The sequence below is a fragment of the Carcharhinus amblyrhynchos genome, chromosome 2, assembly GCF_965287045.1.
Source record: "Carcharhinus amblyrhynchos chromosome 2, sCarAmb.v2.hapA, whole genome shotgun sequence".
NCBI lineage: Eukaryota > Metazoa > Chordata > Chondrichthyes > Carcharhiniformes > Carcharhinidae > Carcharhinus > Carcharhinus amblyrhynchos.
The window spans coordinates 34,104,838-34,130,180 of NC_137325.1; the positions used below are offsets into that span (position 1 = coordinate 34,104,838).

At 43.0% G+C, this 25,343-nt stretch overlaps 1 protein-coding gene across 4 annotated transcripts in view; it reads left to right on the forward strand.

Moving 5' to 3' along the window:
• The first annotated feature begins 9,991 nt into the window (after positions 1–9,991).
• ripor2 (RHO family interacting cell polarization regulator 2) overlaps positions 9,992–25,343 on the forward strand; it is an 83,091-nt gene continuing 67,739 nt past the window's right edge. For 2 of the 4 annotated variants that reach the window (XM_080204339.1, XM_080204341.1), the window contains exon 1: positions 9,992–10,032. The gene's annotated coding sequence lies outside the window, so the exon portion shown is untranslated. Of the gene's footprint in view, positions 10,033–22,166; positions 22,408–25,343 lie in introns of those variants that run through there. The other 2 variants (XM_080204338.1, XM_080204340.1) reach the window with 1 other exon arrangement.

A 25,343-nucleotide genomic window follows, 5' to 3' on the forward strand; every position in this document is an offset into this window, starting at 1 on the left:
AGCGGCGGTGAGTGTGAATGGCCAGAGATTCACTGAGCTGCTAGGAACAGTGGGAACAATGGTCAGCTACAGGATAAATGTGTCTCCATCTCTTTGTTGCAATGCGTGGGGATACTGTGATCCAGTAGCTAATGAACCCATCCCTGTGCACCCATCATGTACAGCACCACCTCTAATTTAGCCAGTATCAGGCAGTGGGATGGATGCTGGCCTTCACTTTCCTGCTTGTCATGGCTTCTACATTCCTTAAATATCACTTTCACATTTCCTCTTCAACATAGGGAAGGGTATTACTGGTTAAATTGGCTTTTAAGACTTCCTAAATGTCTATGGGAAATTTCTACATGTCATCTAGTTGAATTATCTACAAGCTATTGGGAAGGCAATGGCACAGTGGAATTAATATTGGACTAGCAGTACAAAGATCCAAGGTAATGATCTGAGGACCTGGATTCAAATCCCACCATGCAGATGGAGAAATTTGAATCCACTAAAAGTCTGGAATTAAGAATCTACTGATGTCCATGAAGCCATTGCTGATTGTCATTAAAACCCATCTGGTTCACTAATGTCCTTTAGGGAAGGAAATCTGCCATCCTTACCCTGTCTGGTCTACATGTGACTCCAAATCCACAACAATGAGGTTGACTCTCAAATGTTCTTGGTGATGGGCAATTAATGCTGGCCCAGCCAGTGAAGCCCACAAGCCATAAAAATGAATTTTAAGAAGTGTCTACTTCCCTTTCCTTTGGATCTGAATAATAAATTTGCTGGTCTAATACCAAGTTAAGTGCAACACCCAAGTTACAGCCTGAACTAGGAATAATTAAACAGATAAACTGACCTAGGAGAATGATATTCACGCACTATGGGGGCACTTCTCCATAATTCCACCCAGTATCAGCAGCGAATGTTGGAAGATTCAGACAGCATGGCCCACTGTCTTCTGTGTAATTGGCAGGGGAGGGAACATAGTGTCCTGGAGGATCTCCATATCTACTACACTTAGCATTGCTCCCTGAGGTTGCAATGTATATGGTGACCTAGGCCGCAGGAACTGACAGTAGTAAATTTGAATAGAATAGTCCTATAATAGACCCGTCTCCCTCCAGAAGGCTGGAGATTAACTTGCTGAAGGCCCAAGCCTTTAGTAGGAGTTCTCATTCTGACCTTTAGATCTTCTTTTCCTTTAAGTTCATCATTAAATTTTCAGGTTCAGCAGGAATTCCACTGAATTTTCCTCGCTGGCAGATCCTCTGTTAACAGCTTGGATCCCACCTTAATCCCACTCTGCATCGCTAATGAGCATTGACCCAGGCAGACACGACAGGGCAGCGATAACTTTTCTACATTAACTCTGCCCTGAAGGACAAAATCCAGGCCCATACTTCAGACTAGACTTTCTCCTGTTCTGAAAAATGTAAGGCTGGCCTCTGTCAGTGCGCAAAAATAATCTTCACAAAAAGTTGCCACACCATCCTGCCTCCGACCTTGCCCGTGGCTGGGGTTCTCCAGTCCCGCTGTAGTAAATGGAGATTTGGCTGAGCGCCAAATTCTCCACTCTCGCTGGCAGCAGGAGCGGGGCTTCTGAAATGGGAGAATCCCGGTCAATATTTATGGAGCTGTTTGGTTGAAGATCCATTCAGCTCAAAGCTCAAAGCAATGAAATAGAAAATCAGACCGGATGCATAATAGGCAATTTGATTTGATTTTGATTTGATTGGTCAGATATCCTCAGTAAGTTGAAGGTAGACTTTATTATCTTATAGACATTTAAACATTAAATTGCATTAATAAAATGTTTCATGTATAGAAATAGGGCTGTTTAGCCCCTTGGGACTCCTCTGTCATTCAATTAGATCTGAGCTTCAAACCATCTTTCCCTGTCTCTGCTTCAAATCCCATGTTGCCTTTACCCATCTCAGCTTTGAAAGCTCTAGTTGTTGGGGAGCAGTGGCTTAGCGGCATTGTCACTGGGCTAGTAATCTAGACACCCAGAATAATGCTCTGGGGACCCAGGTTTGAATCCTACCCAGCAGATGGTAAAATCTGAATTCAGTAAAAATCTGGAATTAAAAGTCTAATGTTGGCCATGAAACCATTGTTGATTGTCATAAAAATCCATCTGGTTCACTAGTGTTCTCTTAAATACCCTCAGGAGTGGCCTTCAGTTCAGGGCAATTAGGGATGGACAATAAATGCAGACCCAGCCAGAGACACCCACATCCCATGAGTGAATTGTTTAAAAAAGCATGGCTAGGGATGGGGGGTTGGAGGATGGATCTTGTACTCCTGTTTCCAGGAAGTGGAATCAGCAACAGGAACAGGAAATCCAATGGGAGTTCCAAAACGTAGCTTCCTGTTTCGATTGATCCCTATTGTCCCCACCAATAACATAAGGGATTCTCATTTAGAGTTATAGAGGTTTACAGCATGGAAGCAGGCCCTTTGGCTCAACTTGTCCATACCAACCTATTTTGTTTAAAACCCCTAAGCTAATTCCAATGGCCTGCATTTGGACCATATCCCTCTATACCCATCGTACCCATGTAACTATCTAAATGCTTTTTAAAAGATAAAATTGTACTCGCTTCTACTACTACCTCTGGCAGCTTGTTCCAGACACTCACCACCCTCTATGTGAAAAAATTGCCCCTCTGGACACTTCCGTATCTCTCCCCTCTCACCTTAAACCTATGCCCTCTAGTTTTAGACTCCCCTACCTTTGGGAAAAGATATGCTATCTACCTTGTCTCTGCCCCTCATTATTTTATAGACCTCTATAAGGTCATTCCTCAGCCTCCTACGCTCCAGAGAAAAAAGTCCCAGTCTGTTTAGCCTCTCCTTATAACTCAATCTATCAAGACCCCGTAGCATCCTAGTAAATCTTTTCTGCACTCTTTCTAGTTTAATATTATACTTTCTATAATAGGGCGACCAGAATTGCACACAATATTCCAAGTGTGGCTTTATCAATACCTTGTACATCTTCAACAAGATGTCCCAACTCCTGTATTCAATGTTCTGTCCAATGAAACCAAGCATGCCAAATGCCTTCTTCACCACTCTGTCCACCTGTGACTCCACTTTCAAGGAGCTATGAACATGTACCTCTAGATCTCTTTGTTCTGTAACTCTCCCCAACGCTCTACCATTAACTGAGTAAGTCCTGCCCTGGCTCAATCTCCCAAAATGCATTACCTCGCATTTGTCTAAATTAAACTTGAAATTAACTTTGAATGCATTTAAATATAATTATGAGGCCTTTACACCTGATAGTCCGTCCCACCGGTTAGATAGTCCATTCACGTCGGTGTGAGACCACACCAATGTGAATCACCACATGTTCCCCATGCACCTGGTGGGCAGAACCAGCCGGAGGTGGGCAGGTAAGCACAGCCCTCAGGGGTGGGGTGGTGGTGGTGGTGGTCATGCCTGGGCAGTGCTGGGGGTGTTGCTTGGGAAAGTGTTGCGTGTGTAGGTGTAGAGTGGGGAGGGGAGTTCTGTGGGGAGTGGGTGTTCATTGAGGATTTTATTTTTAAATTTTGTATCAGGGCACACTTTAAACCTTTTTAAAACTAATTGGCTGGCAGCACGATGTCGTGGAACCCGCTCCTTCATTTATTTTCAGCTATGTATCAAACAATATGGCAGGGCAAGCCAAATTTGGGCTGGCACCTTCCTTGTTCTTTTTCCTATCTATTGCACCACTCTACCTACTTTTAAGAAAATTATACCCATCGTCTTTTGAATGAGGGAGATCCAAATTTCTACTCCCCTCCTAAATGATGTAAATCCAAGTTTAAGATTGTTTAAGATTCGGAGAGAAAGCTCAAAATTCGAGTTTTGCTATATGTTGTTATTTATTAGTGTCACAAGTAAGCCTTGCAAGCTTACAGTTCGGGGAATTTCACAGTAACTTCAATTTTCAGTGTTAATGTAAGCCTTACTTGTGACTAATAAATAAACTAACTTTATCTTTTAACTTATTCACACTGCGATAAAGTTACTTTGAAAATCTCCTAGACGCCACACTTTGGCACCTGTTCGGGTACACTGAGGAAGAACTGAGCATAGCCAATGCACCTAACCGGCACATATTTCGGACTATGGGGGGAAGCCTACGCAGACATGGGGAGAACATGCAAACTCCACACAGACAGTGACCCAAACTGAGAATCAAATCATGGGATCCTATACATTCACACACAGGGCAGGCAGAGACTTGGCTTAATGTCTGACGCTAAAGACACTTCCTTGGCATTACCCTGGAGTGTCAACCTAGATCAGTGCCCAAGTTGCTGGGGTGGGACTTGAATGCACAATCTTCCTGACTCTGGCACCAGAGCAGAGGGTAAAGATTAATCAGATATTGGCTGGAATTCTCCGATCTCGCACACCCTGCTGCCACTGCCAGCAAGAACAGAGAATTTGGCATTTAGCCAAATCTCCATTCTCTGCAGTGGGACTGGAAAATCCCAACCATAGGCGAAGTCGGAGAATTCCAGCTGTGCTGTTCTTTGTTGATACTTGTGATTGCAGCTTAAGAATAACATGCTGTTCTTCAGCGTAAGAAGTCATATAGTTTCTGCAGGAAATCTTTACTGAAGAACTAGAGCTTATAACTATTTGATTTCAGAGCTGGACTGATTGATTGCTGGTGTTTGGAGCAAGCAGAGAAATTCCAACATTTAAACTGGCTTTAAAATTATTTCCAACGTATAGGTCAAATTGCTCCACTTCTTTCTTTTTATCAGATGTGGTAACTTTCATTATTCAGGTTATTGAGGATTTCAGCGGATTTATATCATCAGAGAAAATGCTTGAGCGTTAAGCTCTGATTGTGGAGGTAAATGTGACAGCAGATAGAGGGCCGCAATGTTATAATTCTGATTTACAGACAGGCTCCACATTACAAATACAGTCTTATAAAATAATGCCATGGGATATTTTATGTATGATAAACTCTGCTGTCTTTGAAGGACATGGAAAATCTCTTTGCTTTATATCAGGGAAGGGCATGAGAGTTCTCCCCAGGACCCCACAATATTTATCACATGACCAACACCTAAAATAAATTGTTGTGCGCGGCATTTCCCACATCATAGCAATGACCTCACCCCATTGATTGTAAGGTGTACTGGGACACCCTGGTGTTATATAAAGGTGTCAAGTAAGTGAGAGTTCTTGTTTCCTGTGTGCAGCTGACAGGCCCACTCAATTCTATATCCACATCCAGTTCAGAAGAGGTAAGCACACTTCGAAACTGGTCTCATTAACACTGATTGCGATTCTTCCCATTATCTCAGCAATATCTCACCCACTCACCCTGTGCTTCCTCCTCATGAGTAACACCTGTAGGTGTAGTTTGGATGGTGAAGGTTGTTCTCAGATGTGAGGCCCTATTGACATCCTGCTGGCTTTCCTTTGATATGTACAGTGTGCCAATGGTATACAGCAAAGGCCTGTTCAAGATGAACACTGTTTGTCATGGCTTCTTAAATACACTTGGGCGTGAAGCAATCATGTGGCACGTTGGCACAACGGTTGGCATTGCTGCCTCAGAGCACCAGAGACCCACGTTCAACTCCCAACTTGGGCCACTGTGTGGAGTTTGCACATTCTCTCTGTGTCTGCATGGGTTTCCTCCTACAGTCCAAAGATGTGTCAGTTAGATGGATTAGCCATGCTAAATTACCTCTTAGTGTCAGCGGAACTACCTAGCGTAAATGCATGAGGTTATGGGGGTAGGGCCTGGGTGGGATTGTGGTCAGTGCAGACTCAATGGGCTGAATGGCCTCCTTCTGCACTGTAGGATTCTATGAACCCTGATTCTAAATCATTGAGGTTTCTCCTTTCATATTTGATTGAAATCTAACATTATAATAACTTTTCCAGATCTTTTTATCTTCCCAGAGCACTCATTTTCCACCTTTTCACAATGATATGGCACTCTGAAACACATTCTCGTGTCTGCTTAGGTTTATGCATGTTTTTTCTTTAATCATAAGAGCAATCAGGATTAAGACAGGTTGATCTGACCCACTGAAATTTCTTTCTACAAAACTTTCACTTCCGCATCATAGCCTGTTTAATGTACTATGCAAAGCCTTGCCTTTTCCATTTTTAAAGCTTGCTACGCTCATGCTAACACGTTTGCCACTACAATATCTTCTGCAAAGCTATTGAGCAACCATTACTTGTGCACAGTATGGCTTGTGTTCCTGAATAATTAATTTATGAAATAGTTGTAAAAGTGCATGGGGAGGAAGCAATATGACAGGGGGAATTAGTGAAAAGAGAAGTATATAAAGTCGGCCCCGAGAGGAACTCAGAATCAGTACAGCCAAGAAGGGTTGAACAAGGTCCCCTTATACTTTTTTTTCCTCTGGGTTTCTTGTCCAACAGCCAAACTGTTCGGGAGACTGGCTGTCTTGTGGGTGGGCAAGTTAAAGGACACAGAGGATGAGCAGGTAGGCTGAGTGGTGGGGTGGAGTGAGGAAGCAAGAGCCCACAGGGTGTGAAATTGTGGTAGTGGGTAGTGCGTTGTTGGGGCGGAGATGGTAGATGCAAGGCATGCCATGATGATAATGATGAGATAGATATTGGCTGCAGGAGAGTCAATTGATAGCTGCAAGGGGGAGCCATGGGCAAGTCAGTGAATACAAGTGGTCTGGAGGAAATGAGGGGGTTGGTGATCATAGAGATGGGGCTTTAATAGACATTAGGGGGATTTATAGGTAAGCTGATAAGGCCCGAGGAAACACTCTCGCTCTTCTTGGCCCACAAGCAGTGTTAAAAAGGCACTTAACTTGTGAATCCAACCCTTCTCTCCTCGTGTTGCCTGCCAAATCTGAGAAATATAGCCAGCATTTGCTAGAAAAGTTGATGGAAAGATCCAGGCAGCCTTGAAAGCTTTCAATGTTCGACCTTCCCTGCCGATCTGTTCACACTAGAAGCGATCTAATTTCAGACGAGTTCAGCTTTGAAATGTCCAGGGCCCACCCAACCTAAATCATCCTGTTTTGAAATTAAAATTGCTTCTATATATAGGACGGAATTTTACCGGCACATCCCCCCGAGGTTCGTATGATTCTGCCCAAGGCCAATGGAGAATGCCATTCTCCAAGCCTCGCCCGTCCCCGGAATCTGGGCGGATGTGCCGGTAAAATTCCGGCCATAGTCTCCCTTTCTTTTTGTTGTGTGTTGTGGCTCACAGAAGCTTGAAATAATCACACTGTTTAACAAAGTTACATGAGTTGACACTAAATGCATTGCTCAGATCTCACCATGTGCTGCAGAATGGTGCATTGTTAGTTTGGTACACCGACTGCATCACAGAGAGACTGATGTGACATCTTGAATATTTATGTACACATGCACATAACAATATAGTCCCTAACTATTTTTGAACGATATAATACTTTTCTTTCTGATTCAGTGCGACTCTCATTCAGAACACATGGCTTCCTCTTGGTCTGTTAATGAGACCCAGTCCTAGCTCTCTCCAGAGAACAGTGGACATGTTGGCCAGTTGACCAAAACATCACTGGGGACAAAGTAGAAATGGTTAAGAGCTTCAAGTTTTTATGTATCCAGATCACCAGTAATCTTTCCTGATGCTATTGTTAAGAAAACCCATCAACGCCTGAGCTTTCTCAGAAGACTAAGGAAATTTGGTATGTCCTCTATGACTCTCATTAACCTTTGCAGATGCACCACAGAAAGCATTCTTTCTGGTTGTATCACAGCTTCATGTGGAGATGTCGGTGTTGGACTGGGGTAAACACAGTAAGAAGTCTCACAACACCATGTTGAAGTCCAACAGGTTTATTTGGTAGCAAATGCCAGTAGCTTTCAGAGTGCTGCTCCTTCATCAGGTGAATGAGAGTTCTGTTCACAAAAAGGGCATATAAAGACACAAACTCAATTTACAGCATAATGATTGGAATGCGAGTCTTTACAGGTAATCAAGTCTTAAAGGTGCAGACAATGTGAGTGGATAGAGCATTAAGCACAGGTTAAAGAGATATGCATTGTCTCCAGACAGGACAGTTAGTGAGATTTTGCAAGTCCAGGCAAATCGTGAGGGTTACAGATACTGTGACATGAACCCAAGATCCCGATTGAGGCCATCCTCATGTGTGCGGAACTTGGCTATCAGTCTCTGCTCTGGACTCTGCAGTATTGTGTGTCGTGAAGGCCGCCTTGGAGAACGTTTACCTGAAGATCAGAGGCCGAATGCCCATGACCGCTGAGGTGTTAGTCACCTTTCCGCAGTTAATGGCAAAAATCGCACCTTCATGGGCTACACGATGAAAAGTTGCAACTGTCCATTGATTGTGGTATTACAACGTGAAAAGTTTCAGAAAGCAGGATTTGTGTTTGAAAATATAATTATTCCACAAATTTTTAATTAGAACGATAGTTGATATCAAACCTGACAGCACATGAGAAAAATAAGAAGTTAGTTGTTGATATCAGTAGGCAAATGCTTACATCTATATTCTTCCATGTGCTATTTTAACTGGTTGCATTAGCTCATTTAATATCAACGGATGATATGTGTGCCACCAGCAGAAGAACAAGGTATTCACTTCACTTAGAAACCAGCACCTTAATATCTTCCAGAACTTTTATACAAATATGTGGAACCTGGATAGTATTTTTTGTTATCTTTGCAATTTACAGTTGCACTATAATCCACTTAGGTGGATACAAATTATTACATTTTTTTCATTCTTACATGGGATGTGAGTGTTGCTGGCTGGGCAGTTCAGAGTCAACCACATGGCTGTGGATCTGGAGTCACATGTAGGCCAGACCAGGTAAGGACGGCAGATTTCCTTACCTAAAGGACATCAGTGAACCAGATGGGTTTTTTTGACAGTGGTTTCATGGTCATCAGTAGATTCTTAATTCCAGATATTTTTTATTCAAATTCCACCATCTGCCGTGATGGGATTTGAACCTGGGTCCACAGAACATTAGCTGAGCTTCTGGATTACTGGTCTAGCAATAATCCCACCAGGCCATCGGCGTGGTACTAACTGAAGAAGAGCAGGGGAGTTTTCTCCAGTATCTAGGGCAACATTTATCCCTCAAACCAACACCTAAAATGGATAATGTGGTCATTAATTGAATTGCTGTTTGTGGCATCTTGCTGTGTGGCGCCTGTGTTTCTTACAACACTTCAAGAGCAGTTCATTGCATTTAAGCATCCTGAAGTCATGAAAAGCAGTACAGAAACACATAGTCCTTTCATAAATATTTGCCCGCTAATATTGACAGTTATTTCTAGCCCAAGAAATGTGTGGAAAATCAAACAAAGAGGGGCAACTTTCTACCGTTGCAGTCCCAGTACAGGGAAGCAGAGTGCGCATGTTGGGAATAAGGGGTGCAGGGTCTGCTGCGCCTGGTCTGCAGTTTGCTCAATATTGCCTGTCAATGTTCACATGAGTGAATGGTTTTAATAATGGACAAGGTGACCTTTAGGTCTAGAATTGCTGGGGCTCTTGGGGGAAGCCTTTCACTGTGTGTGTTAGTCTACACCAACTGATAGCGAGTCAGCAAGCTGTTTTACATCTCTCCCATATTTCTGTTTCTATTGATTCTAATGAAAATCGGGCTGGGGAGGGGAATATCAAATGGACAGCTGTCTCACTGTCAGCCACTTCACACTTGCACACTCAGTCAGGTTTACCCCCTGGTATGTGAAACTCTGCAGGAGTAAAAAAAAGGGCGAAAAATTGTCTCTTTAATTCCAGTCCGTTTGACCGAAGCAGTTCGATGGGCCACCAGCTGGGAGAAAACAAACATTTTGTTTTCATATTCAGTCTTTACATTATAAAACAAGTCAAAAACAGAAGCCCCAGTTATCTTTCATCTGTTGAAATTGTGAGGAGGAAATGACGAGGAATGGATAATTTTAGCACTATAAATAACTGAAGAGTCTCAGCTAGCAGGGCAGCTGCAGACTGTTGCACCAGCTCAAGTGCAGACGTGTTTATGAAGACATAGATGCCACTTCGGGTAATGTAGCACAGACACCTTGTATTGGTCAGCTGTCACGTTATATGGCCCTTTGCTTTATATTCATTTTAAAAACCTTTGATATATTAGTGAAGTCTTGATCATAAAATAGAGGGGAAAAGCAACTTTGACTTCTAAACTAGCTTGCATCAATTGTTATTGCTTCCATGTGAGACCTCTGTAGGACCTGTGTTTAACCCTTGGTGTTGTGATAGTGGTTTGGTAACATTAAAATTAACAGTGTACTAACAGGGTAGCTGTGTTTATTCCGTCGAAGACTGCTCTGCGGTTTAGCTTGTTTCTCTACTATTGCCATCATGTGAGCAATATAGATTTTTTTCTGTAACATGGGTTACAAGATTCGATACTCCTATTTGTAAAGAAGCATTGTACAAGAATACACTGCACATTGTGTTCTTCTGAGCACTGTTTGATACACTTATCAGTATTTTACTCAGAATTAGTTCAGCAGTTTATTTATTTGTTGCAATGTGACTGGCCAGTATGTAGTGATCTAATTTCAATTTTATTAAAGATATGGTGAGTCTTCACCTTATTATAGCAAGCTTTGCAAAGGAGTCTGTCTGTGCATGTCTGTTAGTGTATGTGTTGTACTCTCGTGTGTACATATATACGTACATCTTTGTGCATTGACAGTGAAAGGAGCGTGTGGTAACCTGTCACCCCACCCACCCATTCCTCCAACCATCATCTGCCCACCTGTGACAGAGCCTGTAGGCCGTAGATTGGACCCCTCAGTCACCTGATAACTCCTTCTTAGTGTGGAAGAAATTCATCCCTGACTCCAGGAGACTGCCTTAAAAAAGAGAGGGATTTGTGCATGGACAGATATGTGTGCATGTTTAAACCATAATTTGTTCCCAGGATACAAGTGCTCCTGGTAAGACCACATTTATTCTATGCACCTTGTGGTCCAGGGAAGAGAGTGATGGGCCTTCTCCCTGCTCCACTGAACCATTTGTGATGATGGTGGTCCCATAGTAGTATCCAGTCGAAACTTCAAGGGTTGTGACTGAGTGAATGTTTGCATCTGTACATTGTGTGAACATATGTATGTGTATGTGCATTTTTATGGGCATGCAACTAGGACTATTCTGTGATTCTGGTCCTGATGGTGCCCCAGCAGACTGATGTGATCATTCCTAGGTAGAGGGTGGATTCACTCGATGCCCAGCTGCAGCTCTGGTGAGCAATTGGTCAAATACTTGAAGAAATGGGAAGAATGCTGTCATTTCTCTGTGGTTCAGCCAGTTAACCTGCGGTTGTTGTGAGAATTCAGGCAAAGGTCAGGCCCTTTTTCTAGATTTTAAAACACCATGGCACCGAAGGAAGTCTCAAGGAGGTGTTTTTGTCAACTTATGAAATATCTCATGGAGCCTCAATAATACACTGAGACATAGATGGATCCCATAGAGAATATTGGATGTCAATGGCTCTGGGGTACCCTGGATGGTGTAAAACTGAACCTTTTAGAGCAGACTGCTCTCAGTTTGACACCCATAGTGTGGCCATACATTCTCAATCAAGGGTGCAATGTGGGCATCATTAGACATCAGTATTCCTAGGCTAGGGGATGGAAAAACCAACTATGTTCTCTTCCTGACCCATTCCCCGCAGTTATGTGGCTATGGGATGTCAGAACAGTGCAAAACTGGGCTTGAAGACTCCAGTGGTTAAATTATTCACTGGCTCTTACTGGCCTGAATTCCAACATGAAGAGTCGCTTGTTCAGTGAGGAGCAAACATGGGCTGCTGTGATCAATAGGACTGTACCCTGAGATCAGTGCACATGAGGAGGGATGAGGGAGAATTCTCGAGTGAAAAAAGAAACAGCATAACGTTTTGGGAAGAATCTTAGGAAATAGAACAGGTTTGAATAATAAATAATTTTAATGTGCTCGTATATCCAATAATGATATACCAACTGTACTGGGTGTGCTGCCCATGTCACTCTCTCTACAGAGGAAGCTATTATCTTATAGACTATCAGGTGTAAAATGAATTAGTAGCCAAGTGGTAGCTATTTTTCACGCTGTCCCACCTTCCTTCCACTGGAGTTCATAGAATGGCAATTCAAGCTATTTTTGCAGATTAATTTCCTTGTCTCGGTCATGTTTAGTTGATTTGGAATTGAAAATAATGGCAAAAGTTTCCAAATCAATGGAAATTAATAATTGGCATGGTGAAACATCATCTGCTCACTCGTTATGAATATGCTGCTGGTTTCAATGAACTTCAGTTTGCCCTTGTCAGTTAATAATGAACATTAGAATAGGACATTAGGAGGTTGTACTAGTTAATAACTGTGTCAGTTAGAAAGGGACTAAAGCAATGGTCGTGATCAGTTTTCTTCACCATCGTTAAGGAATAGCTGACATTTTCTAGGAAGAAGTGGTTCTGCAAATTGATGAAGGAGGAGGCAACTACATCTCTACCTGGTGTTATCCCCATGCTCAATAATGATGGAGTCCCAGCAAGTCACACTAAAGACAAGGCTGGAGTTTTCATTACCATCTTCAGCCAGAAGTGCTGCACTTTGAGATGGATGAACCATCTCAACCTTTTCCTGAGGACCCAGTCATCGGCCAATTTAATTCATTCTACACAATCTCAAGATTGCGCAGAGTGTACTGGACACAGGAAGGACAATGAAGCCCTGAAAATGTCTTGGCTGTAATGCTGAAGAATTACTCCAAAACTAGTCGTGCCTATAGCACCAAGTTGTTCCAGTATAACTTCTACAGATACATCTACCTAACAGTGCCCCAGTATGTGCTGACCATGAATATGGCTAATTACTGCCACATCAGCCAGCTCTCAATCATCAACAAAGTGATGGAAAGTGTAGTCAGCAGTGCAATCGAGCAGCACTTACTCATTGAAACAGTTTTGGTTCTGGCAGCACCATTCAACTCCAGATATCATCACAGCCTTGGTACAAATGTGGACAAAAGACTCCAAAACCAGATGTGAGGTGAGAATGATTGCCCTTGACATCAAGGCAGCATTTGACAAAATGTGGCAGTGAGGAGCCTGAGCTGCAGGAGGGTTGTACAACTGGAGGAGGGTTGATGAACTGGAGAAGGGTTAAAGAAGTAGATGAGGGTTAGAGAAATGGAGGAAGTTTCAGAGATAATGAAGAAGTTTGGAGAACAGGAGGTGGTTACAGTGTTGGTGAATAGGGTCAGAAGTGAAGGAGGTTACAGTGATGGTGAGGAGGATTGGAGAATTGGAAAAGGTTTGGAGAATGGGAGGAGGGCTGGAGAACTGGAAGAGGTTTGGAGAATGAGAGCAGGTCACAGAGAAGGTGAGGAAGTTTGGATAACAGAAAGAGGTTACAGAAATAGTAAGGAGGCTGGCGAGGGCCTGAAGTGCCAGTAAGATGTGGAATCGGAAACAGTAACAATTTTCATCCAGAATACAAAGCAGCACACGTCCATGTGTCAACAATTAACATGAAAGCCTCTTTTACTGTCGAGCAGGATTTGTGTGTCCTGAAGATCCTACCTTGCTGTAATATTGATTTTTTAATTAGTACAGTGTAAATAAGATAGAGATCATTACTATTATGAGTAAGTCTTTGATCTTACTGTATAATCTCACTGCATTCTAACCTTATTTGCCATGTGAGGAATAGGCTTATCTGTGGTTGATAATTGAGTTCAGATGTCAGTGATTAGATCAGCTGACTCATATCAGGAGAGAATGAAAATTCATGAAAGGCTTTTCCTATCCGGTAACTAAAGTTTGTCTCAAAGGACTTTAGACTTTCATTAACACCAACTGATGTAATGGATGCCACTCTGTAGACCTCGCAATCACACCTCAACCTGTTCCTGTTATAAATGTGCTGTCACTCCTTTCTCCTTAACAAGTACCACTTGGTGTTCCACACACTGAGTTGTTTCTCTTGCTCACAACATCCTCAGCACATATACATCCATATAATTATCATGTAATAGGTGAATAGATCCCCTTTCCCTCCAACACAGCTTTTGTTTCTTCTTGTTGCCTTATCAATACTGATTATATCTCTGTTTGAAGCTGCAAAATAAACTGATCAATACACACTTCCTCCTCACTGTGTTGAAATAAGATTCATCACACCAGCACTGAATCCCTCATTATCAACATCCTGGGAGTTATCATTGACAAGATTCTGAACTAGGCTAGCCATATTAATACTGTGGCTACAAGAGCAAGTCAAAGGCTGGAAATCCAGTGGTAATTCCCAAAAGCTTGTCCACCAAACACAAAGCACAAGTCAGGAATATGATGGAATACTTGCCTGGGTGAGTGCAGCTCCATCTACTCTCAAGGAGCTCCACGCCATCCAGGACAAAGGAGGCTGCTTGACTGACAGCACCTCCCCCCCCCCCCACCCCAAACTGTCACTACCATTGACACACAGTGGCAACAGTGTGTACCATCTACAAGATGCCCTGCAGAAACTCACCAAGCCTCCTCAAGCAGCGCCTTCCAAACTTACGGCTGTTACCATCTTGAAGGACAAGGGCAGAAGGCACATGGGAACACTACCAAATAGAGGTTCCTCTTCAAGCTATTCACCATGCTGACTTGGAAATATTTTGCTGTTACTTCACTGTTGCTGGGTCAAAATCCTGGAACTTCCGCCCTAACAGCACTGTGGACGTACCTACACCGCATTAACTGTAGCGGTTCAAAAAGGCAACTCACCACCACATTCTCAAGGGCAATTAGGGATGGGCAATAAATGTTGGTTTAGCCAGTGATGTCCACATCCTGTAAATGAATTTTAAAAACCCATCACACCTCATATCATTGGCTCCAAGTTGATAAATTCCTCTACTATAAATTTCTCATCCTCCATGGTCTCTGTTCTCCAGCCTTACTAGCCTCAAAGATATCTGCGCTTATCTAATTCCGGTTTCTTGAGCATCCTTGTCATTGGTGGCAATGCCTTCAGCAGCCAAAGCCATGAGTCCTACAACCTTACCACCTCTCTCCTTTAAGGTGGTCCTTAAAATCTACCTCATTGGCCAAGTATCAGTCTAATATCTCCTAATGTGACTTTGTGTTTGTTTGATGACTGTTCTGTGACGTGCTTTGGGACATTTTATTTTGTTAATGATGTTATATATACAAGAGGTTGTTGACAAGGCCAAAATCTTGGCATTTATTGCTAAAGGAATAGAATATAAAAATAGTAAAGTGTTGCTGCTACTGTACAAAGCATTAGTGGGGCCGCATTTAAACCATTGTGTACAATTTTGGTCCCCTTACTTGAGGATGGATGTAGTTGCATTGAAGGCAGTTCAGAGGAAGTTCACTAGATTAATTCCAGAAATGAGGAGTTTGATTTACAAAGAGAGATTGGGCAGTTTAGGCCTGGATGTGGAATGTTTCTTCTTATAGGGCAATGTAGGACAAGAGGTCATAGTCTAGGTTAAGAGGTAGCAGATTTAAAACAGAGATGAGGAGAAATTACTTCTCTCAAAGGGTCGTGAGTCTATGGAATTCACTACCCCAGAGTGTGGTGGATGCTGGGATTTTGAGTAAATTTAAGGAAGAGATGGACAGATGTTTCACCAGTAAGGGTTTGAAGGGCTGAATAGGGAGGTAAGTGGAATTGGGGCCAAGATGAGGTCAGCCATGTTGGTATTGAATAGTGGAGCAGGTTTGAGGGCTGAATTGCCTACTCCTGCTTCTAATTGTTATGATTCTTATGAGAATGAGTGGGCACTCTGATTCTCAATCTGTAGCCGTCTTCCAATTGGTGCAAGGTGCCATTGACGACATGTCAATCCAAACCCCTGGATCAATCAGTGATACTGGTCAACTGTAAAGGATTTCATTTCATTGGTGGTCAGCTGGTGTGCAACCACGAGGAAGGGTTGACGCTGGTCATGACAGATTCCCTGGAAGCTGCCATGATGCTTTCATATTGGCGACACTTCAACATCTCCAACCTGTTCGTTTGCATTTTGAATCACCCCTAAGGAGTAGTTGCTTGGCGACAAAGGAGATTCCTTTTGAACTTGGCTGATGTCAACTCTGAGGAACCCAACTGATAAATCCAGGGAGTCATATGACCATCAGCTGTGCCAACAAGCATTCGGCCAGATCTGAAGGCAGCCTTCAATATTCACAGTGAGGATCTCTCGGTTAATTGTGATGTGCCACACTCTGAATAACAGAGTGAAGCAATGAAAACTGGAGGCAGAGGAGGAAAATTCACATGGCACTCTTCATTTGAGGAAGTTAATGGAGAGGATGAGGAAGAGGAAAAGCAAAGAAATGAAGATACAGGGCAGGGATTTCCCATCCTGCCCACCATGGGAATTGTAGTGGACGGGACATGGGCCATACAAAGGTCCATTGACCTCAGGCAGGTTTTTCCAATGTTGGGGCACACCCAGCCGTAAAATCCCGCCCAAATGAGAATTTAAACAAGAAAATTGTGTGGCTTTTATTTTCATTTTCTTCAATTACATATTTATTATAGAAATATTGGAGATGGGGAATAATGGCTGTTTAAATGGGTGGGTATTGTTGGAGGCAGAAGATCATATGATGAAACGTAGAGAAATGATTTCAACCAGGGTTAGCAGCCCTGTATGGATCATGAGTAAATTTTAGTCTTGAACTGTGCATAATACAAACCACCCCCCCGCCCGCCACCACCACCACCCCCACCCCCCCACCCAAGTACACACATCTCTGCATCTCAAGGCATTGTTTAGTTGAAAGTGCAGAGCACTATATTGTGGAATGTTTTGTGTAGCCTGAAACAAAATAATGTCACATGGCATGACACAATTTCAGAGTATATTTCTTCCTCTTCACAAAACAATGCAAAAGGAGTTTTTTGTTTCTCTTTTTGCTAACGGGGCAATTACCAAAGCCATTTTTGGGTAGCTGACACATCCCTACATAGAGTGCCAGCCATGAATCAGTGGTGGAATTCTCACCTCTCAGTCAGAAGGTTGATGATATGTAACCCCACTCCAAGGACCTGAGCATATAACCCAGGCTGGGCATTTCAGTACTGTACTCAGGGAGTGCTGCACTGTTCCAGGTGCCATCGTTCAGATGAGGCATCAAAGAAGATCCCATCTGCCTCTTGGGTGGGCATAAAAGATTCCATGGCAATATTTAAAGAAGAACAGGGCTAGTCGTCAACCAATACCTAAAATAGGTAACCTGGCCTTTTTATTTACTTTCTATCTGTGGAAGCTGTGCAAATTAGCGCCACATTTCCCACATTAACATAGCGACGATACTTCGAACGTACTTCATTGGCTGTCATCCTGGTGGACTAATCCTAAATTTCTGAGATACAATATAAACATATTTAATTTCCTTTTCTGAAATTGAGAGAAAAATGTAGTTTTGAAATAAAACCTGGCACAACTATTCCGTCCTCTGTGGGATGTTGTGTTACAGATCCGTATGAAGAATGAAATGGTTTTTAGCTGATACTGAGAAATACACTGAAGAGTTAAATCATCTGTTCTGTGTTATCTATAGGGACAGAGGCTGGTTACCAGGGACACTGCCAGGAATAACTCAGCCGTCTGTCTACAGCTTCACTAAGATTAACACTAAACCTGTTTAATGTAACTAATCTAAAGAGAGACCTTATTTCTTTGTTCATAATACACCCCATTGTATTGAAGAACTGATCTATTAAAAGTTGATTTGAACTTAGAATATTTAGACTGCCAGAGCAAAACACTTATAGTACTAGCTGACTGCTAAAATATCTCGGTAAAGCATAACGGCAAATAAAGTTTGAACAAAATGTCACTCAGCTTTCCCCATCACTGGAGTGACAAATTATGTCACAAATTGTCACAGACTTTCCTGCTTTCTATCTTTTAAGGAAGAATTAGAAGAACAGTATGCAATCAATTAACAAACGAAGCGACACTTTTCAAATACGTGTGTGGGTCTGTACATGAATATGGCTAAGGCTGATAACAAAAGATTTACAGCGCAATGGATCCTGGCAGTGCTGTTATAAACCTGTCATCCGAGCATGGGGTCCTGATGAGGATCTGAAGCTTTAGCAAAGCTAAAGAGGTAACAGACAAAATAAAAGAAACGGCCTGATCTTGCCTTACACTCTCAGCATAAGGGTGGGTCTCCCTGTTGAACATTTGCTCCGACGAAAATAGTTCACCCAAGATTGCTGGACATGGTGATCAGTCTGAAGCGGGGCAGGACAGAAAGAAGGAATTTTAACAGACTCCATCTGACGAGAATGGAGCAGATGCACAGTTAAAATGACACGGACGCCACCAGTGGGATGCTGTTAAACATTCACTATTCTTAGGCAAGGCAAAAATTCCCCCTGGTGCAGCCAGGTGTTCTCCTCCAGGATTCGAAAAGCAAAACTGGGTGGCTGCTACTCAGGGATTCCCCACTTCTCCTTCCAGTTTAAACAGCCCTGATCATCCCCTCTCATGTCTGATCTTGATGCTGCAGAGTGGCCTCCAGCTTGTTGCCTGTCTGCAGCCATCAGGATATAAATAAGACACACAAACTTATTGTTCAATGAGACTCATGAATGTGCTTCCCTCAGGCATTCACAAACGGAAAGGACCTAGAAAACAGATCCTCCCTAACCGGTCTTCTTAGCCAAGAGTTCAAATCTACCCTAGACTATCTAAGTGTTGAGTAGAATGCTCGAGGTCACAGATGGAGCATTTCCCAAGTCATTCTGAACCTTCCACAGACTTGCTACTCATTCACAACTCTGCTCTCTGGAATGTAACTTGCACCAAGTCCTCTTCACCCTCTGCCTTGTACTCGGTGACCCAGTCTGGCACCTCAATTTTAAAATTTCTTACTCACTTTCAAATCCCTACACTTCCAGTGTATCCCTCACTTCCAGTCCTACATGCCTTTGAGATCTCTGCTCTCCTCCAATTCTGACCAGTTGTGCATCCCTAATTCTCATCGGTTCACCACTGAGAGCTCTGACTTCAGCTAACAGGGTTCTCCCTCTGGAATTCCCTGCTCAGAACCTCTCCACCTCTCTGTCCCTCCTTTCTCCCCTCTTAAGTTGCTCTTTAAAACTTATATATTTGAACAAACAATAACAGAAAAATCTCAGTGGGTCTGACAACATCTGTAAAGAGAGAGCTGACGAAGGGTCATCTAGACTCGAAACGTTGGCTCTATTGTCTCTCCACAGATGCAGTCAGACCTGCTGAGATTTTCCAGCATTCTTCTGTTTTTGTTTCAGATTCCAGCCTCCGCAGTACTTTGCGTTTAGCTTTGAACAAACATTTGGTCAGATGTCCTAATATCTCCGATTGTGGCTCAATGTCAAATTTTCTTACCCAAGCACCTTGTGAAATATTACAATGTAATGGGAATATACAGATACAAGTAGTTGTTGCCAATAGCTTAACAGCAAGTGGGTTATCAGCAGGCCGTCAGTGTTGTTGAACTGAATGCCAATGCCAGCAATAAGGAATAAGGTCCTTAAGTTTCTGACAGGAATTGTGAGCCAGGAAATAAATCGCCTGGTTTATGATAAGGATATTCTTCTGTTGGTGCCAAGAAAACTTCGTTGGTGCTCTGCTTAACATGTTTGGCTAAGCCAAACATCCCAGGTGAGGCAATCTTCTTTATATTTTTCAAATGTGGTCTTTCTGGATTTTCAGAAGGCGTTTGATAAGGTACCTCACAAGAGGTTACTGCAGAAGGTCAGAGGACATGGAGTTGGGGGTAGGGTGTTAGCGTGGATAGAGGATTGGTTGTCAAATAGGAGGCAGAGAGTGGGGGTCAATGGGTGCTATTCGGATTGGCGGTTGGTGACTAGTGGGGTGCCCCAGGGATCGGTGCTGGGGCCTCAGCTATTTACCATTTATATAGATGATCTGGAGGAGGGAACCGAGTGTAGGGTGTCGAAATTTGCTGATGACACCAAGATTGGGGGAAAGGCAAATTGTGCGGAGGGTGTGGAGAGTCTGCAGAAGGATCTAGATAGGCTGGGCGAATGGGCCAGGAAATGGCAAATGGAATTTAATGTTGGCAAGTGTGAGGTGGTCCACTTTGGTAGGAAGAATGGTAGGAAGGACTATTACTTACGGGGCGAAAAACTGCAGCAGGCGACGGTGCAGAGGGACCTCGGGGTCCTTGTGCATGAGTCGCAAAAACCCAGCCTGCAGGTGCAGCAGGTGGTCAGGAAGGCGAATGGGATGCTGGCCTTCATAGCGAGGGGGATTGAATATAAAAGTAGGGAGGTCTTGCTGCAGCTGTATAGGGCATTGGTGAGGCCGCAGCTGGAGTACTGTGTGCAGTTTTGGGCGCCGCACCTGCGCAAGGATATTTTGGCCTTGGAGGGAGTGCAGAGGAGGTTTACTAGGCTGATACCGGAGTTGAGGGGGTTGAGCTATGAGGAGAGGCTGAATAAACTAGGCTTGTACTCGTTAGAGTTTAGAAGAATGAGGGGAGATCTCATTGAGACGTATAAGATGATGAATGGGATGGATAGGATAGAGGTGGAAAGACTCTTCCCGCTCAAAAAAGACAGTAGGACTAGGGGGCACAGCCTCAAGATAAAGGGGGGGCGGTTCAGAACGGAGTTGAGGAGGAACTTCTTCACTCAAAGGGTGGTGAATCTCTGGAATTCTCTGCCCGTTGAAGTGGTGGAGGCTGCCTCGCTAAATATTTTTAAGAAGCGGGTTGATGGGTTTTTGATAAGAGAGGGGATTAAGGGTTATGGGGAGAGGGCGGGAAAGTGGAACTGAGCCACGACAGATCAGCCATGATCTTATTGAATGGCGGGGCAGGCTCGAAGGGCCAGATGGCCTACTCCTGCTCCTATTTCTTATGTTCTTATGTTCTTAAATACACAGCAAGAATACATCAGGGACATGTAGTTTATGGAAAGTAAACCATCAGGTGCACTTCAGCCTATAACCCCCTGTGCAAAACATCTTGACAGAATTTTCCGTCAATGATCCTGCCAGTTGTTTGCCAAGTAAACTAAATTTGTAGTGCGTTGGCATTTTTCAGCTAGATGCACTCTCAGGTTTCGGTGAGAAACCGCAGAGACACAAGCCTGGTCAAAGTTGTGTGAAATTAGCATGGAAATGGAAAACATTTATTTAAACTCCCTTGTTTTCAGGCAAAAGCACTGAAGAAAAGAGCACAGAATGAGTATTTATATGACTCTTGCCTTGCCAGATGTTTTTTGCGGCTATTGCACGAGTGGGCGAGGGGGAGGGGGGTAATAAAAGGCAGAGCCTAAACAGCAGTCTGCACTGAAGTCATGCCGTGTAACAAGACACAAAGGGACTCCTGTACCTTTAAGGAATACAGTACAAGATTACATAAGCTCACAGCTATTCATTTCAAACAATGGGGTTTAAGCCCTCAGTAAATGTTTCAAAATGATTGGTTTTGTTATCCCAGATTTGCATGAATCAAACCAAAAATAGAATGATTATATAGGCAACTTTAAGCGTCACACATTCCACAAACCCCTCCAGTTTTGCAGATGAACTCTGGAAGAATCTTCGGTGTGCCATTGCAGCTTTAGTCAGCATCTTTAATGTCAGGCTGCTACAAATGATGGACAGTCTGTTAACCTTGCATGGCAGTTTCTATCCGAGGGGTTGTTTTAACTCAGCAATAAGAAGACCATGAATCTTCATTTTATAGCCTCACTATACAAAATAACGACAGATTAATATCCAAGACAAGTGAATAATTTACAAGTGGACATTGAAATGCAGTTGCGATCTGGTCAATAATAGATGGTCAGTGGCAGTTTCCACGCTTGTTGCAAAGGAAGACATAAAGTTTGCAAGTATTTTTGTTTACCTGATTGATGCTGATTATAGGTCTCGTACAACAACGTGTGCAGGATGGGCTATTTGTGATTTATGAAACTATTTAACCAGTTGGGGCTGTCTAAATAAACAGCTGTGGAAAGCTGAAGCTTGCCATACTGTGAGGCAGAAGCCAATTGCTCGCTTTGTGTAACAGATGACGCAGAATCTCAGGCTACACCCAGCTCTCTCTCTCTCCCTCCCTATCTATCTCCCTATATTATCCCTTGAGACAGAGCCACTTTTAGCATCAGTCATTTCACAGCGAGCAACTGGATGAAGAAGACAAAAAAAAATCTTCACTGGCCTTTATGTTGGAGTGGGAGAGCAAGGCTCTGCCTGTGCCTGCCCGTGGGGTAGCAGTGTCTCCGTCTGGATGAGAACAGGTTTCACTGGAAGGGAGCTCAGCTGAGTGCTGTGCCAGCCAAAGAAATGTTCACAGTGTGAAGATATCTATTCAGCTATAGCCATCATTCTGTTAATGGGAACCCAGAATTTGTGCTCTATGAGAATACTAAAGGTAAGGCATGTCTCTGGTCTGCAGCGAATTGATACAATCTGTGCTAATACCTTACATTAACTTCACAGTGAAGCTGAGAATTATCTGTGGTGATTGTGTATTCGAGTTGATCACAAGTTCCAGTAAACAATGGAAACAGCAAAATGAAATAGAATAGCGAGCACCCCCCACCACCACCTCACTAAAACTTGTTTTCGAGAGAACGTTTAGAGATCCTCCAGGCTGTTTTCGTCACCCTTTTCTTTCAGACCCTTTGTTATGTTCTTTCAGCACTGGACAGTTTGCACTGACAGGATCCACATTGTATGAGCTTTTAAAATATACCTCCCTACAGTTTAATTCGTATAACCAACAAGATGTTTTTGTTGCTTTCTTACTAAAACATTTGGGGAACTGCATTTCGGCGCTGCGCGTTTACTTGTAATTTGGTAGAATGCAAATTGAAATCATCTACTGTATTCAGTGATAGCTTTATTGAATAGATTGGAAACACTTCTGATGGTGTCAGCACCAAGACTCGCTATGTCAGTTGGAATGTTGGACTGTGGCAGGGTGATAGTCACGGTGACTTTGACAAAAGTCAAGAGTTGACCCTCCTGCTTTATTCTGAGCTGTGACATTGATTCATAAAAGCCAATAATTCTTGCTGTTTCTCACAGCATAACAATGTGCAAAGATGTAGGAGGGTGAGGAGTGGGGGAGGAGGATAGGAATGTTCTGATTCTGTATCCTTGTAATGTCAATCCAAAGAGGCAGTTAACCCTGCAATTTATTTTGCAAAGATTATTTTTAATGGGGATATTGTTATGATATACCAGCTCCTTCTGTTTTGAGGATCGGTACTATTTCAATACTGCACTTGAGGAACTAGTCTGGATGATATGTTGAAAACTAGTATACGTCGTCTTCTGACTCAGTGTTGGGAACTCCATCCTATTGAATCCCAAGGTTGATATATATCAGATATCATTACATCTCCGATCTCCATTTAGCTCCAGGTAGTCAGTTGGATACAGATAAAAAATAATTGGGAAAAAATCTAGATGGGAAATCAGAAGAACTTGTTTTACTGTGCATGTTATAATCTGGATACACTTTCTGAAAAAACGGTGCGTGGATTTAGTGTCAATAGTAATTTTCAAGAGGGAATTGGACATCTTTCTGAATAGGAGACATGTGTAGGGCAATGGGAAAGAGCAACGAGCAGATTGGCATAATTAGATGGCTCTTTCATTCATTTGGTTGATTAACTATCAATTCATGATGGGCTGAGTGGCCTCTTTCCATGCTGTTTGAATGTATGGGTGCCTGAACACAGATGCCCTGAAGAAGTTGCTGTTCTATTTTGTGCCCAGCCTCACACCGGCTGAAAGATTTGAAACAGGAAGGAAAAAAAGCAACAGGGAATCTAATAAAGCATGTCAGTTTTTTGTGCACAATAATAAGAAGGCATCAATCCAGAAGCCATTAACGTTGCTGTAAGGGCAGCATGGTAGCACAGTGGCTAGCACTGCTACTTCACAGCTCCAGGGACCCAGGTTCGATTTCAGCCTTGGGAGATTAGCAGCGTAAATACATGGGATTGCAGAGATAGAGCCTGGATCTGGGTCTGGGTCTATTAGAGAGTTGGTGCAGACTCGATGGGCCAAATGGCCTCCTTCTGCACTGTACGGATTCTATGATTCTTCAACCTAAAGCGTCCAAATTTGCATCCTAATTTTCAGTCAAGTTTCGGCCAATAGGAATACATTAGGGTTCACTGGGCTCAGGCCAATAACTGAACTGCCCACACAGTGAGATTCAGTTCAGGTTAGACAGAGCAAACTCCCTGGGGAGCAATATCTCAGGTGTGTTCTGCCCCCTAACAACACCACGGTTTTCACTGGAGCCTGCAGTGTCAAGCATACTCAACACCCCATTCTAGTGTTTTTTTGATTACCCTCTACAATCATAGAACCCCTACAGTGCAGAATAGGTCATTCAACCCATCAAGTCTTCATTGACTCTTTGACAGTGCATCTTACCCATGCACTCTCCCCTGCCCAATTCCCATGACCCCATATTTTTACCCTACTAATCTATCTTTGGACACAAAGGGTCATTTCACCATGGTCAATCCATGGACTGTGGGAGGAAACTGGAGCACTTGGAAGTAACCCATGCAGACACAGGGAGAATGTGCAGATTCTGCACAGACAGTGACCCAAACCAGGAATCGAACCCAGGTCCCTGGCGCTGTGAGCAGCAGTGCTAACCAGTGTGCCACCATGCGCAAATAGCATCTGCTTAAAGGTTTGTGTTCTGTTCATTACCACTCTCAAGACAGCAAAGGATAAGCAAGATCACCATCACTACTGCACAAGTCAGACAGCTCAGGATTAGTGGACTGACTAGACAGTATTTAAAGAGGGGATAATGACAGGTCATCAATCTGAAATGTGAACTCTTTTTTTCCCTCTCCATAGAGACAGCTGCCAGACCTGTTGAGTATTTCCAGCATTCTATCTTTTTAAATCAAAACTAGGATGGATATTAGCATTACAGCATATCTGGTCAGACTGTCACGTAGGACAAAGCAGGGCTGGATCCTGTAATAGTAATAACAACCTGCATTTATGTGGCACCTTTAGTGTATTAAATGGTCCTAGGTCACTTCACAGGACGAATTATCAGACAAAATTTGACACCAGGTCACATAAGGAGATATTAAGACATAAAAGGATTTGAGGAATGGCTTAAAGCATAAGAGAAAGAGAGAGAGCTAAAGTGTAATAATCATGCTATCTGGTCATGTCTTTGACCATAGGAAAGTGAAGTTAAAACTGGCTCTAGTATCTATTTAGCCTGCATGGACATTAGAAACATGATGGATTTCCTCACTCCTTCTCACCCTCCACCACCACTGTGTCAACAGAAGTTTGTTCGGTTTCACTCAT